The sequence below is a fragment of the Ischnura elegans genome, chromosome 3, assembly GCF_921293095.1.
Source record: "Ischnura elegans chromosome 3, ioIscEleg1.1, whole genome shotgun sequence".
NCBI classification, from domain to species: Eukaryota; Metazoa; Arthropoda; class Insecta; order Odonata; family Coenagrionidae; genus Ischnura; species Ischnura elegans.
This window is the reverse complement of record NC_060248.1, coordinates 34,377,551-34,398,711: the sequence shown is the minus strand read 5'-3', so window position 1 is coordinate 34,398,711 and position 21,161 is coordinate 34,377,551. Positions and strand designations below refer to the sequence as shown.

The following is a 21,161-nucleotide window of genomic DNA, read 5'->3' as shown; positions in this document are numbered from 1 at the left end:
AGCGGTGAGTGAGGGAGAGCAGGGGAAGGTATAAGGCGGGCGGTGTAGGTGGAGATGCAAGTGGTGGGGGGTGAAGGCAGGCGAGGTAGGGGAGAGGCAGGAGCACTTTTCGAGGGTAGGGGAGGGTGACGGCGCGCGCTTACGTCACGGCGCAGGGCATTGTGGGAAGAGGTGGCTCTTCCAGTACTCGGGAGGCCGTGGCGGAGTGCGATACGGAGGGTGTGATCGGGGTTGGCCGTTTTTGGACTCGCGCGGCTCGTCTCACGGGCGGACGGGCTCCGGGGAAAAGGAGAGAAGAAGAAGAAGTCTTTTTTTGAAATCTACATCCAAAAAAGAATTAAAATTTAAGAAAAAAGACGTGGAAGGAAAACACTCGGGAAAGTGCAGTCGGGACAATCGTGTTTTTTTCGGATTAGGTCGTCAAGCAGTAAGAAGCAACACACTTTACCCTTAGTTCTCGACTTGAAAAAGTTTTGAAAAATATTGGAAACCAAAAAAAGTGCGAAGTTTTTTTCTTTTGCCCTGCGTAACGCTGTAAATATCAAAAGCCAATACCAATATATATCGGGGTGAAACAGTTTTCCGAGTTATTTTTGGAGACGAGAGAACAACATAGAAGATCGAAGAGTGGTCCTTTTAAAGCTTGAAGAATCCTCCTCCTCTTCCTCTTGAGGGATTTTTTCAAATTTTCCCTCTACGCCGCAGGACTCGGGATCGACGCCCTGCCATCGCCGCGCCGCCGGATCGACCAACAGCACGGGACGTCAAGGGGGTGGGGTGAGGTCTCCTTGCTTGGGAATAAGAACCAGCCCGCCTATATTCCTAGGATCAGCCATGCTTAGCCCAGAGGAGATGGAGACGGGACACTTCGGATTGTGACCTTACGAAGACGTCGACGCCTCTTGCAGAGAAGTGAGTGTGTTTTCTCAGAGATAAAAAAAATATTTCTCCCTATACCTTCCTTCTCGTTGGGGGGGAAAAAGGTCATGTGCTCCGTTCATTTTGGTTTCAGTGGGTGAATCCAAGGTTGAGGAAGATTATTCTTTTGGGAACGGGGAACTTCACTTATTTTTCTCCTCGAAGTTTTCCCGTCTTACTTCCGTTTCAGCTTTACAATTGAGTTTTCTTACAATGTTCAAGACGTGATGGGATGATATACGTAGAACCAAAAGGTTCTGTGAAATAATATTTATTGCAATAGCTTTTTTGTATTTAGAGCACAGTTTTGAATGCAGCCGAGCCTAGAAGTGTTCATTTATTGTGCAGAAATTCTTATGCCTTAGCTCTCGTCGTCAAAAACTCGAACAAGAAAGTCATGTGCGCCGTTCATTTTGGTATTAGTGGGTGAATCCTAGGCGGAGAGGATTCTGCATTTGAGGACGGGGAAGATTGCCATTTGCTCCATCGAAGTTTTCATCCCTTTCCTTTCATATGAGATCAGGATTACTTTTTCTCTCGTGTATAAGGCCGTGAATGAATTATGTAGAACTTAAGAGCTGCTTAAGTTCGTGTGAACGAGTATATATTGCCGTAGTTTTTGTTCTCGGAAACACAGTTTTGGAAGAAGTAGAACTTAGGGGTGCTAATTTTTGTATAAAAAACATTTAACAATCTATCAAGAAAGTCATATTCTGCTCTCATTTCGGTTTAATTGGGTGAATCCAAGGGTGGAAAAGAATAGGATTTGGGGATATGTAACTAAGCTGTTTTTTCCTCTGAAGTTTTCTCCTCTCTTTCATTCATATGTGCTAGGCATTGCGCTTCATTGCATTCTGTTAGACGAGAAATTGTGGAATAAAACATGCATAGTCAAGAAGCTGCTCAAGTTTGTGTTAGCAATTACCTGTGGCCGAAGTTCATTTTTTTTCTTTTTTAGAGGTGCGGTTTTACAATTGAGTAGGGTCTAAAGGTACTCATTTATTTTACTAAAATACTTCTGTTATAGCACTTGTTGTCGAATACTTGAACTGGAAGGTCATGGGCTGCATTGAAATTGGTTTCAGTGGGTGTGGAGGTCATGCTTTTAAGGAAGGTGTGGTTTGCCAATATATTTTACCTTCATTCGAGCTTTGCCTTGCCATTTTTCACCTGATTCTAGACGCGATATTTTGGGATAAAATATGCAGTTTTTGGAGGTAAAGTTTTTAATGAAGTTAAACCTAGATTTTGTGAGCTAAAAATATTTATGCCTAAGCATTTCTTGTGTTTCTCATGGATACGATTTTGAATAAATGCATAAATAGATATGAAACCTAGAATTGCTAAGTTAATTGTGAAAAAATATTTACCTATTCCTTTGAACTTGTTTTGTTTTTGAGAGGCACGCAGATTATCCTTGAGCAACCGAGCACCGAGGTGTTAGGTAGTTGTCTCCTTCCCTGCCCTTTTTAATCCTCGTGAAAGCTCACACGCAAACTTGAAGCGCGTGACGAAATACATTGTTCCGCCCTAACTCGCCTAACATTCTGGTTTCCGAGATCTTCACAAGCCTCTCAAATATTTCCGTGTCATTTTTCCATTCCTTCTGCTTTACTTCAGTAATGTATATGGCCATTGACGACTGTAACTTCTTTCCTCTATGCATAAGCTAGTGGTATTTTGAAAACGAGTATCCATCGACATTAACACGTTTATCAAATATAACTTTTCGCGATGGAGGTGATTTTTCAGACACTAACTGATTCCTGCTCGAGTGGTTTGCAGAGGGCACTTCATGCGCATCTCTCTGTCCGTCAGATGGGACGTTAACCCGTGGTCCCCTTGGCGCCATTCGTTAAAAGCAGGCTCCTGACGACGTCGGGTTTCTCTCCACCTTCCCTTCCCAATCCTTCCCTTGCGCGGCAAATGATCACAGCTATCAGTTTCGTCCTCCAAATGCTATACGCATCAGAAAAATTTCGCTTCATTCAAGTCATAGATTTATGCATAGTGGAATGAACCTTTTGAGGTACCGTTTTCGAACAACACCTGTTTGAACTTCCTCTATAATAATTTTTATTCCCATCGAATATTTGAGGTGATAGTGTTATGCTGTGGTAACGACAGTATGTAAGGTATTGTATAGTGAAGAGACTCACTTATTATAATAACGGTGTGAAATTTAGGCTAGATATGAATGAAGATTTGTTATTTGGTGAATGGTTTTATCCGGTTTTCTACGGATTGGTGATGAAATAGAAATTTTCTTACCAGTACGGGATTTATTAATGAGAAGGATTGAGTAAGTGTCGATGCAGTTGGAGAAAAGAGCAGTAAAAAGTATTGCATCCATTTCTGTCACGGTAATTAACGTTGGAAGTATTTAGTGGCCATTAGATAAACTGATGGAAAAATGTGAATGAAAAAAGCGGCCCTCATATGGAATTATTTCTGTGGTCCCAGTAATTTCCAATGCTCCATTTAGACATGCTAGTTTGGCATGAAATATGAGCTGAATATAAACCCAAAATCTGCCCGAGCTTTTGTGAATAATTAATCATTGCTGACTCATTTTTGTGTTTTTGAATTTAATGCGACCTAAGATTCAACCTATTTTATGCGAAGGCAGTAGGAGTATTTGGTCGTGTTAAGGCTTGGTGATCAATACTGGAAGTATTGTATAGAGTAACCTTCTCCACAAACTGTTGGGGAAAACACGAGGGGGAGAAACAGGTTCCCATACGGATTGTTTGCTCTGCTCCCATCCACGTTGTATCCTAAATATCCCTCAGGAAAACTTCGCGAGAGAAAAGTGTTCCACTTTTGCTGTGGGGAACATAAATGTCACTCGGCGTGGCCGTCCCAAGTGCCTGGAAAACATCTCGTGCGGGTGAGAGACACCGCGGCCCGTTTGATTTGCGTGAATTGAAGGAGAAATCGTAGCATTTCGGAGTGCGGGCGAGGCAATCCCTTTTTTTCCGTCGCCGAGCGGAATTGGATATCGGCCACTGTGTAACGAACCCCTCGGAACGGCAGCGAAAGCACTTGACCGTTTATCGAAGCGCGGCGAGGTTATGCAATCCCTATCTGAGGAACGAACGCTCTTCCCCATCATACTCAACTCTGCCTTCTCTCCCGTCCTCAAATTTGTATCCGGAAGTGTTCTCGTCCATTTTAACGGGCCAAGTTTATCTACACCCACCAACTATCCTGCCGCGGGCCACCTCAATGGGCGTGTAGCAGGAGTTGCTAGGACACCAGCCGTTAACATAAAATAAGGTGCACTTTAGAGATATTTGACGGCTGAATCTCACATATAATCTCGATCTCACTTCTTAGCATATTAGCTGAAGTCTGCTGTTATTCGGTTGAAAAAGTAATCCCCATACTTATAATTTAGGTAAAATTTCTCTCTCATTTTTCCGTCTCAGTCCCACGTAGCGAGGGTCAAAGATGACGTACACGTTGTTACTCTTATATCTGTTTTTTAATCATTCTGAAAATGTAAGCGTAAGACTAGCCTTCTTGGATCGAGGATTGGCATGCAAGCATTATGTTTCACTTGCGTTAATTATTTATTTGCGCAATTATTCGATGAGCTCCGTGTGACAGCTCGGCCGTGGCATACCTTGCGCTAAGGTTTTGTGATATTATTTCCGCTCGTATATTCGAAGTAACAATATGTGAACTATTACAGTCTAGGAAGCGAAATAATAAGATTAAGATATTAATATTTACCTAAAGAAGGGGTAAAAATTTGTAATTAAGGAATTGTTCTATTCTATTTACGATAAATTGGTGCTTGAAAGAAGACTTTGTGTGAGACGGGATTTAAAAATGCTCCAGGTTAATTCGATGTAGTGGACTGCTAAGCGGAGGGTCCTGGTTCCATATTCGGGTGATGAATGACAGTCGATCAGGATACGTGGCCAAGTATTTCTTCATTCTCAGGGAATATTCGGGAAAAATCGGCATATTTATTTCTTAGGGTTTTTGGTTACTTCGTAAAAAAATCCTCTTAGTGTGGGGTGTGTTAGATCTGCTCGAGGCAGTTAATAGTTCAAGGAGTTCAAGAGTAGTGGCTTGCGGATTTTGGGTCTCAGATACGTAATTATTAGGGTAGTGTGGCCTATAGCGTGAAGCTCTTGATTGTTGGTTGAAGTGCCTCAGATTCAAATCTGGGTGGTACATGAACGCCGATCATGGATTTCGGGCGTGAAGTTTCGAGGAAGATATTTTAATATTTTTATTTTTTTTTTTAATCTTTGGTCACTACTTGGCGAAATATTTGCCTTAGATGGGTTGTGGTTGCACCACTTGAGATAATTACGAGTGAAAAATAAAATCGATCTAGCTTGATGCATATACGTACGTTGACAAAAATGCCTCTCTCTCGACCGCTCTTTTTTCGTGACGGATGGCTCGTGTATAAAATATGCTACGGTTTGGAGATCTACGGAGTAAGTAGAGGACATATTATTCACAATTTTTCTGTATTAAAAAATACATCTGAGAAAATTATTAAAACTTTATAGGAAAAATAATAAAATTTGATATACGAGAAAATATTGAAAACTTAATATTCTCTAAAAATTTCAAGTTGATAGCATAAGTTTTAATCCAGTAATCCGCCACTAAAAAGACAGCTGGAAAGGGAGGTATGTGTATTAAGAGAGAGCACTATGAAAGCACTTATCTAGAGCACTATGAAAGCACAAGCACTGCATTTCAGTCCTTCTACATAAAAAGTTTATCGCCTGATATAATCTCTAATGATTTAAACACAACCTTTATGGGAAATGAATTGGTTAACCTACGTTGAATATGGTGCGTCGTGCCGCGACAGTGGTGTAGTTCAGGGTGAGGTCTATCCTCGTCTTTCCGATCCAAGCTTTCTGCGGAATCGCTGAGTGAGATACGTAATGATGGATCGCAACGTTTTCATTGGGAGGCTCCATACTTGATAGACCATTTGCGCCTTGTGGGAGGGATTGGGAAAAAAGACCTATCATCGTCGTTGGTAGTCACACATCGATAGATTTACACTGGTATCCTCACTTAGCATCTCACTTGGCATGCTGCACCCCTCTGTGGCCTCTACGCGTAGTCAAAATAGGAAACTGCTGAAAAATATCCAGCTCCGCAAGATTTCAAACCTGTGCCAACTGGATAGGAAGCATATTCTCTAGCGTCATATCTGATGTTTCTGGGTTGTTGAGTATCCAACTATATACAGCAGAAAATAGATTGACGTTTCAATATCACGTTGTATCTATCATCGTTTTCATATGAATCGTACTCCTCTTTCTCAATGGGCCAGCTCTGAAGACAATAGCATACGGAGCATCAAAACGTGCGTCTATAATTTTCTGCAATTCCAATGAGAAAACAATATCATAGTAGTCATTTGTATTTCACTGCAAAACTGGAGATCTAAAGGTTATAGATAATTTTTGTGCACATCAAAGTGAACAGCCAGTTACTTGCGAATACTCACCAAGTGTGTATGCACTGGGTGAGGTTGTTAAAGAAATTGAAACTGAATTGAAAAAGTTTCTTCCCTTGGTACAAGGTGAAATGACTAGCAATATGAGCTCTCGTGTCTCTTGAAGTAACCACTTGACTTCGGCAGTGCGTTTTCAAGTCGGATTTCCACCTGTGTAGCTTCTTCAACTTTACCTTCTTATGTCACTTCTTTTGAGAAAATTTAGATTATCTGGCCTAGCAATTTCTAAAAAAAGATGTACGCTCTGTCTAATTACTGTCCTGTTAACACATTATCCCTATCGTAGACCACACTAAGGGCAAACATCGGATATTTCAGGAAAGCTGGCCCTCAAATTTGAGGAAATCTAAATTTCCCCACCGCAATCTTATAATATTTTGAATTCCTGGTACCAAAATATCTAAATTCTTGTTTGACCTAATATGTGAAACGAGGATTTGAATAAAAGGTGCATTATTTCTTTCTGATGTGGTTCTAAATTTCAAGGATTTTAACACTTACAAGAGACTCTTCTGCAATTTAGTTATGAGCTACTTGTATTTATGTTAAACGTGAAATTGGAATTCTTCTTCAGTATAGCCTTCTACTGTATTTTTTAACTTTATCACCACATTTTAATGTATATAGCTTTATTGTTTTACATTTATAGTGCTCGTCCCGCTAGTTGTTGGGAGCTGTTTCGACGCAAATGCACCTCGTAGGCACGAGGCTAAATTTCCTCCAAAACCATAGATGCTAGATTTGCTATTGAAGCATGTGGTTTTAGATTTACGCTGGAATAATCAACGAGAGGGTAGAAAAGGCAGTAGCCAAAATGAGAATTTGCTACTTGTTTATAAATTTATTCACTTTTTATCATTTTAATTAGGATGTAAAAAAATCATTACGTATATTTTTTGCCTTCCTTCATTGTTTCAACCGAAGGCTCATGGAATCTCCTGCATTTCCCGTTTTTGACCCCTTGCCTTCAGTAAGAAGGAGATAGTAAAACGTAAAATCTTTGTACCAATGTGGGAGTGTCGTTAAAATCCTAGATGCCTAGAAGCTTTTTGACGTTGTGCCACGTCCGCTTCTCTGTATTATCCTTTTCCTCTCTTTTTAATTTAATCTTCTCGGCCGATTTTATAACCCTCTTTTTTCCAGCAGTAGCTTTACCATATCATTCACATCTTTCGCGAATCTCCAGGGGCTGTATTTTTATGCCGTGCGTGTTGAAAAATGAAATCGTCCTGACTTATACGGCTATGAGCCCATCATTGCTCTCAGTGTAATTACGAGCCTTTTTCAGGCAATATCTCAGAATATCTCCTTAAAATATTAGCAAAAAAACGCTCTTTATCATTCATCAATGTAGATGAATCCTACCAATCCTACTTTGAACTTAAGTCAGATAGATTGCCCTCTTCGGGTATTTATGAGGTAACTTGCATTCCTTATTTTCTGCTTACATTTTTCAGCTTGCGGATTTAATACGTTTCCGTGTTTATTAACTCAGTGGGCTTAGATGAATTTTGACATTCGCTCGTGCGTACAGTTGACGCAGGAGTGCTGCAGTATTTGATCGGACTTCCCAAACTTCTCCTGGGAAGGACTATTGCGAGTAAACAACTGTTGCCCCTCCTGAAATCTAGGCAATATTTCACACGCTTCCGTCCATTTTATTTCTGGCAAAACTCTTGCCGAACTCTTGCGTTTCTTTTGCTATATTCCTCCTTTTTTTACCATATCAACACCACATCCACCCGAAGCAAGTATTGGGACGCGGCCCATCTTGATAATATGAGCTAAATGCCGAAACAAATGATGCCAAAGGACATCAAAATGGCTAATGTGATTGGAGTAACTATTCAATAACTACAACTTTTGCATTGAACTCGGATAAATTGTTAAAATAATGGTATCATTAGGCACCAAAGTTTATTTTTAACTGTATATTTATTGGCGCAAACCGGTCCTGCTCAAATAACATACCGCATTTATATTTCGTCATATCTTTAACTTTGGGTTTTTATGTTTTTATGCATGAAAATAATTGATTATTAATGTGTCATTGTAGTAATGTTTATTGTAAGCTGCATATTTATTGACTCACATCGGTCCGGTAAAATAATATGCCGCATTTTGTCATACATTTAACGTGGGGTGGCTACGTTCTTATGAATTAAAGCAATCAATTATTAATGCTTCGTAACAGAATATTTAGGACATGCGATTTTTTATCGTGAATATCCTGAAGAATCTCTTTCTTGAGAGTTAATTTTTTGAATAATAAGAGAGTAAATTTTATCAACATTACAATTCAGGAACCGGTTTAGAGTTCCAATTTGAGAGATAACCTCTTGTATGATAAAAAGAGTTAAGTGTATTAGCACTTAAATTCAGTTTCTGTTTCAGAGTATTTTTCTCGAGGAGATTAATGTGAGATTCACCGTTGCTCGCCTGGCAAGCTTGGAAGTTTATCAACACCTCAATTCAATTCCTGGTTCATAGTAATTTTTCCACGGTTAAAGATGGAAACATCACTGCCGTTCACGTGGAAATCTTGATAAATATACCGCAAGGAGAGAGGGATGGCTCGTGATTTTGGGGAGGTTAGAAGTTTCGGTCGCCTGGGAAGAGTGAGGGAGCGGAGAAGAGACAGATTGTGAGTGGCGCTGCACCTCCGAAAGCATCCCGATGAAGCCATCCCGTCCGAAACAGAGCGATTTTCTCAAAGCGGTTACTCCTCAACTCACTCTCGCAACTTTTCCGCCCTTCCCTCCGCACGAGATGGCTTCTAAATTGCTGGATTCACGTCGAGAGACGTTCTCAGACAATCCCTCTTCCCACACACCTCTCTCTATCTTTCTCGCCTCTCTCTCTCCCTTTGTCATTCTATCTGGATATCTTTTTCTCCGGGCCTTTCCTCCTCTCTCTTAACTCGAGGATTCCAGAGTTGTGCCTCAACGTGATCAATGAAAGTCGATCGCAGATGGTGGCATAGAAGAGTTTTCGCTTCCTTGCGAAGGTTTTGTCGAAAGGATCCACCGTAATTTTTCTCCTAATATCTCTAATGGCTGTAGATTTTTGCTGAAGAGAATATAAAAGTATAATTTTCTCTCCCAAGCTATAAGTGTTTCATCAGCCGGTGGTAAAAATAGCATTTGAGACTTTTTCACTAATATTTTAAAAATTAGTGTAGCGTTTTACTATACGGCAGATTGTGAAAAATTTTCATTAAGTCGAATCAAATGCTTTATTTTATATTACACTTTTATTTCAGCCGATGTGGCAAAAATGTTGTCTAAAAAAATGTCACATACTCACGCCTCCAATTTTTATGTTGTATTTCGATATTATTTTCCCTAAGTCTCTCCCTTGCTTCCTTCTTTTCTCTCTCTCGAGGATTAAGGAATACTACCTCTGCATGAACAATGAAATTGATTAAAGATTGCAGCCGTGAAGTCATTGCATAAAAGCTGGTCATTTTCAAAAGTATTGATCTATGTAAATCTCTTTGTTTAGATTTCTAGGGCAGAAAACAGAATAATTTAATTTTGATGTTGAAATCTTTCTTTTTCCATTTTATGTTTTTGTGCTTCACTTTTCAATTTTAATATTAGAGAATTTATTTATATATAGTACTACTATTTCTGTTTAAAAGTCTAAACGTTTACGTTCTATTCTCCACCATACGTATTTCATAAATCGGAGTGCAGGATTTCATTGGATGCAAACTTATTTTTTAATCAACTTTAATATATGTTTTTTGCTTTTCTACCTCAATATCTCTGCTTAAGGCTGCTCTCTAGTGTAGACATTGCCAATGAAATTCCTCCGTCTCAAGTCTCTCAATTTGAAATTCTTCCTATACATTTTCTCCCTTAAAATTATGGGAATTATCCATCGTAATTAAGAATATGGCTCTTATGCATCTGTTGATTACTCCTGGATTAGCATCTCCACGGAAAGTTTAAGAGTAATTTCCTGAGTGAGTTTTTCTTGCATGGATGCATCTCTTGTTTATTTAATTTTTAAAGAACTACCCACAAAATATGAGTTAGCTAATGTATATTTGTCCCTACGGGTAGGAATACAATTATAATATCACCAAAATGTTGCTTTCATAATTCAAAATAAAATATTTTGAGTGATTAGATCTACGTATAATTAATTAATTGAGTCATAATGACACTACAACGGCATTTTAATACCTAATTATAACCGGAAGTGAAGATGGCCTACATCCTTTGGTCTAAAGAATTTAGTTATTTGCGATGGATTATGGAAGTGACTGGGTTAAACTAGTACCATCACCTAGGTTCAGTGCTTGGAAGGCTATAACTAGGTTTCGAGTGTAATCATGGAGTTTCAAAGAGTAAAAGCCAACGGACGTGACCCTGGGTGGGGCAGCGTATCATCCAGTGACATTAGAGAACGGCCTTCCCCAGATTTCATGCTAACGCCATTCTCCAACATCCAGCCCACGAGCTCTCGGGTTGGAAGTTCGTGCTTCAGTTTTTTTGCTGTATATTATTTTAATAATCTTACCTGAACGTTAGAAAATATGTAAATAAATTGCTGAAGATTTTTTCTCCAGACTTGATAACGTTAATCTGGGCATCTATTTGTTTGTATTGTAGTGACCCATACTCAAGCCTAAAAAATGTTATCGCCATAATATTTACTCATTCACTGCTAATATCGGCGAAGCTTGGTTTACGAAAATTTGCAGACATAATAAATATATTAATTATATCCAGTGATTCTTTTCATTTTGCATACGTTTTTGTGGCCTATTGAATAAATATTGGGTGAGCTACATTGCAATGAGTAAATTTCTAAGCGATGCATATCATAATTTACCCCCCCCCCCTCTCATAATAAATTTGAATGTCTTAATGAAGTTAGTATTTAGAAACTTGCCTCTATGTAATCAACTTCTAGCATAAATACAATAAATATTTATTCATATCTTGAATTATATGGTAATTGAGATGTAATGAATTTTCAATAAAACATCTCATAAAATGGCACTTCGTTATGTTTGTGTCGGAGTTCAGGTGCTTGGCCTTTTCTTCCCGTATTCCATTAGTCAACGAAGCATTTACATGCCTGAAAGAAGCAGCGCATATAGGTATAATGTCAATCACTCGGTGGAACTTTGGAATATTCTCTAATACTCCCAAATCTGGTCTCAATGCCCTTCAGCTATTGATTTCTTCCTCTTTAATCCCTGCTAAGGTGAATGCATATGCTTTTCACGTCCAGCCATACCGTCTGCCTTGCCAATACTACCCTATCCCATTCATATATCGATTACACTACGCTTTTCTCCCTCCCAACCAGAAAAAAAAGCCGTTACTTTCATCCCCTAGCAAAAAATATAGCTAGCCGATGCCGAAAAAGGTTTTTGCCGAATGAATTAGTGAAATCGTTGATAGTTAAGACGACCTTTTTCCCTTCTCTCCATACCTTAACACCTTTATCCCTTCCCAAACGATAACGCGGTGTGCCCGGTAGTACTTTTATTTTATCCCGGAGAATTTTTGAGTGGTTTCAGGTTTTTCGGGAAGGGAATCGTTTAGGTGTGGGAGGAGGAAAGGGACCATTCCATTGGTTGGTGGTGGTGGTGCGTAAAAGGGTGGTTTCTATGGTTCCGGATCGTTCGGGGCTTACGACGATGGGTCAGAGGTATAGTGGCCGTAGGGGCGGGAACAAGCAAACGGAGGGGGAGGAGAGGATGAAACTGGCCTGTGGGGCAATCGGCCCTTCGACCTGCCCCCCGGAGAAGAAAAAGCCGCGGGGCCCTTCCGGTCAAGGGCTTTGGAGTACGGATGTCCGTCGGCTCCTCCCAAACAGAACCGATAAAAAAAGAATGAGTCGGGGGAAGAAAAAAGGAAGGCTGTAAAGAAAAAAAAGAGTTTTTTTTCTGCGTCGTTAAAACGATCAGTCCTTTCCTTTCCAACCCTAAGCAGTCGTATGGGAAGGGAGGAAAATTTCTACTGTTCCCCCCAACGCTTTTATCTTCCAACCTCAAGAAGGCGATTTGGTAGTTTCCTACTGTTTCCATTCGATGGAACCTTCTTGCATCCGATTCCGAAGAATCTGTGTCACATGCAAGGAATTGCTCTTCAATGAAGCACATGTACAGCCGGCCTTGTAACTTAGATAATCGTTTTCTTCCGGGATGATACATGATGAGATTATCGGTAAATGAGAGTATTGTGATCTGTTATACATGTAAATATAAATATACAGCTGTGACCTCCATTTGCCGAGGTCCTTGCTTCGTATTCACAGCTAATTAATAGCAGTACATAAGTATTCTTGCGCGGATCATCGCACATGTATATTATGCTTTTAGGATTATCTGTAATATGTTAAATGACATATGATCTCACTATGAATGTAATATTGTCTAATACTATACGACATCGTAAAATTACATTTTACGGGATGAATAATTCATCACCACTTAAAATAAAAAAATAAGTTGAAAGTGTATAAATTGAGAAAATTTGTTGCTTTTTGTAACGGTTATGTTATATCTCAGGGCATAAATTAATGCATGCATATTTATTTAATACTATTAATTAATTGTGAGAGTGAAGATGACCTAGATAATGGATCAAAATGGAGAGAATTGAGAACTAATGTGGCGATGACTCAGTGGAATGATTGGTTTGTCAAGGCGGTTGAAATGGGAACGGCAAAATCCTTCCCCTTGGTGTCGGTGGTCGCCGTGTCCATCTTCCCCCCCTCTGCCCCCCGCAAAAAGGGCGTGCGTCAGCGAAGCGTGTAGAGTTGGCGCACGATCCGTGAAATCGATTTGGGGTCACTCCAACGCTCTTTTCGATGCTAATTGTCCTCGTATCATCTCCTCCCAGCCGTCAAACGAGATCAGACGAGTTTTCGCTCGGTCAGCGTCTCTACTCGACCTTTTCTCGCATCAGTTACTCGAGTTTTTATTTTTCAATTCCTGATTCCGCTTATCGGAGGATTATATTTTTTTTTTCATTCGAAAACGATTGGGTTTCTATAAAAGGTTCCACAGTATTTCACCCAATCAAAGAAATCTCATCTTCTATCTTGTTGACCGTGGAATCTATGTTGACTGATGTAATGAAATTCTAAAGGCTGTGAAATGAAATATGATCTGTTCATTCGTGTACTACCTTAGAATATTGCTACTAGGAATTATTTTAAATTAATTATTTAATCATATAAAATTTAAATAAATTAAGTATTTAAATTGAGACTTTGAGATTATTTTGTCTAAAAAATGCATTTTGTCCTTAGTTTGCCTCGGAATCAATTAGAACCGACATTGATTAGTGATGTAGGTTAAACGCTCCAATGAGCAAGCAGCAGTACAAATAGGAATTTGGGTTGTTGAGATGATATAAGATTAGGAATATATTAATATCATTGTGAATCACTGGTAAATATTGAATATAATCAATCCAAAGCTAAAGTACCGTCTCATATTCTACCATAGACACCGCCTTATGTGGTAATTAATGATACAAACAAACATTAATTTCTCTAGTTATTTTATAAGTGCTCCAAACAAGTTTTAATTGAATATGTGCATGTATTTTACCTAAAATTTTGCACTTTATTCATACTAAAAAAAATCCTAAGAGTGAATATATTCACTAGAGAAAACTAAAAGACGTGATAATGACAAGAGGAACGTGAATTTTTTCAGTTTCAAAAATAAATGTTTACGCGATGTTAAAATTTTTCAGGAGCTCGTGAGAATTCTCATTCTTTGAAATTGTATGCTTGCGTGGTACGTATCCTGTTTTTACCGATTCCTCAGGCTGCGTAAAAAAAATTCGGGGGCTCGTTGGATAAAATCCACTCCGAAAACTCTGAGTAGAGCACAAATGAGCCGTGCGCACCGTGAATGTACGTGGGACCACTGTCATGACTGCCCTGTTATTTGAGCCTGTGTAGAAAGACACGGCTCTCGACAAAAACGCAACGTATTAGACGTGCAGTAACAGAAAGAAAAAGTTACAAGCCGCTTTTTCGCCGGCTGCGCGTTTTGTATCAGACCTAGTTTCGCAGGTAACTCCTCGCGTCGAGCCAGAAACACCAGTGCCTGTACGCCAGGATTCACATTTCGACATCCGTTTGTACAGTGTTTTTCCTTCCATTAAATCCATTCCGTAGCTAGTGCCACGTCCTTCGTCGGGGCTTTGAAGCTGCGCGTATTCACCAAAGTATCGCTTCAAAGGGTCTCAAAACGCCACCAAAATAAGCAATCGGCAAGTGAGGAAGGAAGCATTTTACAAGAGGTTCTCGCAATCTTATGAGGGACCGGACGTATGCAGCATAACGTTGGCGTCGAAACTGGCTCTTTGTACGTAGAAGAGAGCTGTTAGCGGATCGAGAATTATGTCGCGGCTTCAAATGATACTCTTTTTGTCGCAATGACAGTCTTTGATTTTTTAATTACTTATGATTTTAACGCCTGCTCTGATTGCAATATTTTATTTAAATAACTTTTGCTTTATAATTATTGGATCATATTTACTTGCGATAAAACTGCTATTTCAAACAATTTTGTAGTGCTGCATTAGTTCTCAAGTTTCTTCTTTAATTAGTCCCATTCATACTTTTACTTGATGAGAAACAGTTTAGCATTTGAAATATTAATTCAATTGGTTATTTGTCATGTGAATGTATTCAGGCTAGTTTATGTACCTAAATTTTTGAGTCATAACTTGTGTGCAAAATATGGAAATTAATGCATTAAACATTTATGCGCACAAAAATCGTTCATTTTCCGATTCGAATCACCTATAATTCCAATGTATGTTGATATTTTCTGCTTTTATGAAAATTTCTTTTGTGAGTGAGAGGACTTAGTACTTTTGGATTGAAATGAAGTGCTCCTGAAAATTCGAAATTTGAGGTGGTTATTTTTTTTATTTTAAGGCATTTAGTTTTTGGGTCGTTGATTCCATCATGTCTTTTTCGTGATAGAATTAAAAATAAAAGCACATTTTATAACGATGTTTTATGCTTGCATCCTGTCATCTTACTGTATTTTGAAAACTCTTGAAATTACAATCTTTCTAAAAAAAATTGCACGTTATGGGGGTTCTGCGTTTTAGCCATAAGGTCCAGAATAGATCTCTGCTTTGGTAGTTACTGGTGATTTTGTTGGAAACCGTTCATGAATGCTTTATCTATTGACTTCACAACACGCTGTTGCCAGCTCCCAATAGTGTGGCAGCCGTGAAAGCCGAGTGCCATGATTTTCGCTGTTTCCCGAAGCTCGTCACTTTCCTCTATTTGAGTTCATCCCTAATTTTCTCTCCTTTTGCTTCCCCAACCACACTTCTATATTCAACCCCCTTTTCGGTTTCGTTGTCGCGCTCCCGTATATGTACCCCATTTAAAATCCCCTGCTTCATCCGCTTTCAATCCTCCTCCGCCATGTGTAATCCTGAAGCAGTAGGACCTTTATTTTGCCATACGCAGGCACTTGTCATCTGTGAGATGGCCTAAATACTCTTCAAATTTTATTGCATATTTTCACAGATTTTAGTATGAAATTATGTTTTAGTAGCTTTAGAAGGTTGTTACTAACAAAACATTGGAAAAATGTATTTGGGAATCATATTAGTATTTAAATTTAAAAAATAGTTTTGTGATCTGTCACGCCACATATCTTAAATGACCTTCCACAAAAGCGTCAGCTAAGAGAATATCCGCGGGTCCAGAGATTCCAAGGATAGTAGAAGTGCATTTTGTATACGCAGCTTGTGTTTAAATACGTCACCACTTGTATCAAGAGTGGAAGTATTCCAAATGTTGTGATGCCGGAAAATGCTTACGATAAAATGAATCGACCATGTATGGAATGAGGATGCGCTAAGAAGAGTGGGAAGAAAGAGAAGTTTTCTAAAAACCTTTAGGAGAGGACAGGATCACTTAATTTACCACTTCGTGAGACGTGATGGCCTGACGAAAACAATCGTAGAAGGAAAGGTGGAAGGGAAGAAAAACATGGGATTGTCCCGAATGGGTTATATAGGGAAGGTTTTAACCCTTAACCAGTGACGTGAAATATTTGTTACACTACCAGTGACGTGCGGCCTTAGAGACCGCAATAAATCAAAAATTCAAAAAATGTTGCAACGTCATTGCTATTATTTTGTTTAGTTTTTGTTTAAATGCTTAACTATTCTAAAACTTATATTAAAATTTTTACACTCCCAATACGAACCAATTTGTCATTAAAAATTGTGATTCGAAGCAGGCTCAAAAAACTAATGCCCAAAACACTTGCGTTATCATGATTATATTTATGCATCATTATGTCGCCAGATTAAAAAAAGTCTTAAATGTTAAAGTTGGAAGGCTAAGTAGTAAGTAGCTATGAAATTTATCCAGCTTATTTCTTTCTTGATGCTTTCTTATGCTAGTGACGTGCGGTCTCACAGACCGCTAATCAAATTGAATTGAAAATTTACAGAATTTAATGAAAGGAGCATTAAATTTTAAGAGTGGGATGTCCTTGTTATGCAAAAATATGAAGCTAACGAGAATTATAGATATTTTGAAATATTAATTTTGAAAATATTCATGATTTTAGAAACGCAGCGGTCACTCAGACCGCACGTCACCGGTTAAGGGTTAAATTATGTAAAGGAGTAGAAATACGTCGCTACGAAAAGGCTAGCGGGTAGGAGAGAGGAATTGCAATGGGAGAGTTGCGTCAAACCAATCTTAGGATTGCTGACGTATGATAATGATGATCGCTTGTGTGATGAGAGACGAGAAAAATTACTGGAGCTACACTCCCCAAGTTTACTCGACAGTAAAACAGGATGTCTTTGAAACAAAAATTCATCTCTCAGATGAGGTGCGACCACCGTCGGGTTAAACGTTAGAAAAAAAATCAACCGAGGAAGTGACGCAGTCGCTGTGCCGTTTCGAGGCATCAATAAGGATTCGGAGTGAAATGTGTGAACTGGCTGGAAAATGGATGAAGGGAAAGTGGCGAAGCGCGGGAATATTGATGGTTATCGATGAGGTGGTACCATCTGCCGACGGGATTCGGAATCACTGTGGTGGAAGGTGAGCAGAGTGGGGTTGCCTAATATTAAGGGGCGAATATAATACCACGCGACGTTCGCTGGGTGAATATAAAATGTGATTTTCCATCTCAAATGAAGTGGTACGACATTCATATTGGTTTGCTACTGTTTTCGTTTTTAGATAGTTCCTTTTGTCAATTATTTGGTTGTTTTCATAGCTTATCCGAGATATATATGATGCCGTTCATACCCTACCCTTATTTCTTTGCTCAAACGCCGAGAGATTAAGTGAAAATATTTAAGATTTATATGAAAAATATATGTAACTTTTATGTGCCAGCAAACAATGTCGGTTTTTCCCGCTGTTTGACGTCACTACTATTCTCGCTCGAAGCGTCGTATTTGCCTAATTTACAAATCGTTTAAAACTTGCTATGTCATCTTCAAATATTCTGGGCATATAAGCTCTTTTGTGCATCTTATAGTATCTTTAATTTTTAATAAAAAAAAGTAATCAAAATTTTCCTGAAGGAAAAGAAGAAGGTAAATTTTCACACGTACGATTTTAAATAAATGATGACAGAGCTCTTAACTGTATGCATTAAAAGAGGATTGAGTAAATTTGTAATAAGTAATGTGTCATGGTGGGGCCGCAGAGATTATAAGCCTATACGGCCTAAGCCACAAGATATTATGACATGCATAGAAGCCACACTTGGTATTGCTTTTTTACAGGGATGGCAATTTAAAATGAACGAAAATCAAAACCAGTAAATTTTCAATAGTTTCTTTCCCAGGAGCGAAATATTGAAACGAAATGAAATTGATATAAATAAACCCGGAGAGGTAAACTCAGGGACGAAACGAAATCGGAGTCAAAACTACTTCGGGTCGAAACTAAGCTTTTAACCAAGGGGACTGCATAGATAAAGGAGGCCCAATTCCATCCCATGGAAGGCAGATTTCTGTTGCCACTTCGGTCGCATTTTAATCGGCTTTCGAAAATGTCCACGGCGTGGTGATGAATGCAATGCGACCCACTATTTTCCAGTATTTTGCAGTATAATCTTGGTAATTGCAAGGAATAGCCTTGAAGAGCTATGAATTTGATAAATAAGATCATCATGAATGTAGATTTCGGTTGACATCCCTAATTGTACCTTATTTACCTGTGAAACCCGGATCAATTTGTCCGTCAGCGACGCGAGTGGCGACTTCTGTAAACCCATTTCAATGCACGGTTGTTGACAACACTTTAAGAGGCCGACTTGAGGAACCTCTTTTATAATATTCGTACTTTAACTCTGTGGCGAAACAAAACGCAGAAGAAACACATTATGTTTCGCACCGGACGGACCACGTGCTTTACCTTCGAGCAGTTTAGTTTCGGTCCACACACCGAGTACGGAGTATGTTTGAATGTAGTAGAGGTTCGGCTTACCACCAATATGCTCATATTTTTACCACTAACAGGAGAACGGTGATCGCAAACTGGCCATTCGGATTTAAGGCTCAACTCTTAACCTCTACACGCATGTGAAACGTAATGGGACGAAACTGTTCCCTTTCATTCCCCTCCTCTCAACTTCTGGGATCAAAACTTTACTATGAGCAGTGGCGTTTTGATTAATTTAGTTTTGCCCCGGGTCGGAACTAAACTCCTTGGTGATTTTAACTCCGTGCAGGAACGAAAATAAACCTAAACCTCGTATTTTAGTTTCCCTCCGGATGGAGACGAAAAATTTTCGTTTTGTTTCACTTGTCATCCCTGCTTTTTTCATCTCTACCTTGTCAAGAACGCATCATGAAGTATGACATTTGGGTCAGTAATTCCGTTATACTGAGCTCAATTTTCTCTATGTGATTTGTAACTAGTTCATGAGGTGTTGTTTAAAATTGTTTTTCATAAAAGTTATTTAAAAGAATTTTTTCTCTCGTAAATTGGAAGCATTGTGCTTGGGTTATTTGCTCACAATTGGAATTTGGATTAACAGTGATGTCTTTCATATCACATAATCCGCGCAATATTAAATTTATTCCCTAACCCTGGAGATTCGTGGAAATCATTCTATATACAAATGTATTGCAGTGAAGTAATGTTTTATAGCAAAGCCGACTAAATAAGAGATATACATAACATAGTACGATATTATCATCATATACAATTTGCATATTTCTACGGAGTTTATATTTCAAACGTTAAATTTCAGTTATATTATCAGGTAGTTAATCTTAACTCGTTTCTTATATTGTGTACCATACCAAGCTGCGCGGGAGAAATGAAACAAGTATCTCAAGATAGTGAAGTAACGAGTACTTTGTTAGGATTTACTATACTAGGATACTTTTCAGTGTAAAAATCGTTAAAAAATAATCATAGATTTTCTAATGACAAAATTTCCAACGTCATAATTTAAATTCTTAATCCTTTCATAGCATTATTTTTTGTTAAAGCATGGATGAACGCCATAACTCTAAATTTTTTTCACGTTTATGTTGCATATTTATCGTTTGAAGTCTTTTCATGGCTAAGATGAGGTGCTTATGTTGCTTATGTATGTTATGTTGTATGAGTGTTCTTACTTTAATAAAATATCCCTGGGAAAAATTACAATAATGAGAATTATTCTTCGCATTAAATTATCCATTCTGAATTTCATCGTATACAAATGTGATCTTATGGAGATTTTTTCGATGCGTGAGAGGGTGCTTTGGAAGCATTATTCACTCGCACCATGACCGCACACTCTTTACTCTCGGGATTTTCAAACGTGACTGGGCACAGTTTTCCACGGGCCGAAGTGTTTTCTTTCAAATCCCCTTTATGTACTTTAACATGCATGTATAAAAACGGACCAGCATATTTGACGTGTATATACTTTGTGTGCGTTTTCATTCAAATCCCCTTTATGTACTCTAACATACATGTATTAAAACGGACCAAAATACATATATTTGACATGTATGTACTTTTCTGTGGACGTGTTTATATACTTTTTGTGTGTGTAAATCCTCGTACACATACATTTCACGGCAGTTTCCCGTGTCTTTTTTTTTATACGCCTGTTTTTTGCTCCCTTTTGTTTTCCCCCTTTATTCTCAATTTCGCCATCCATCTTGTACACGTGCTCACTCCCAGGAAATATATATTGTGAAATAAAAATGAATGCATTGTTGGAGGGAAAAAAATAAATAAAATGGAACGCGTGGACCCGAAGGTGGGAATCGACCTTTTCTTCGCCTCCATTATACCTTCATCTCTTCTCTTCCTTTATCCTTTTCCTCCTCTTTATTTCCTCTCTTCGACCCTGTTTTATCTAACATCATTCTGTCAACCAACCGCTAACCCTTGTCGTGATCTACCTGCGTCGTTCGATTTCAAACTCAGGACATCAGAAAGAGAATTGCGTCAGAAAAGGAGCCTATCATTAACAGAAAGAAGGTTATGAGAGGATCTTTATGTAAAAGTTTATTGAAAAGTGTAATAAAGAGTTTGATTTGTAGGGTATTGCTTCACGGTGCGGAAACGTGGACACTTAGGAAGGAGGACGAGAAAAGACAGGAGGCATTCGAGATGTGGGTGTGGCGAAGAATGGAGAAGGTGAGGTGGACGGAGAACGATGAAGTGGTGGGTGAGGAGAGGCAGCTTTTAGAGGCAGCTTTGGATGTCGCAAGTACTTTGCGGGGAGGGGATG

The 21,161-nt window shown here is 38.8% G+C and overlaps 1 protein-coding gene across 1 annotated transcript in view; it reads left to right on the top strand.

The window, feature by feature from the left end:
* The first annotated feature begins 204 nt into the window (after positions 1 to 204).
* The window catches only part of LOC124155161 (atherin-like), a 240,402-nt gene continuing 219,445 nt past the window's right edge, over positions 205 to 21,161 (top strand). Inside the window, exon 1 of the mRNA XM_046528878.1 lies at positions 205 to 912. The gene's annotated coding sequence lies outside the window, so the exon portion shown is untranslated. The remainder of the gene's footprint in view (positions 913 to 21,161) is intronic.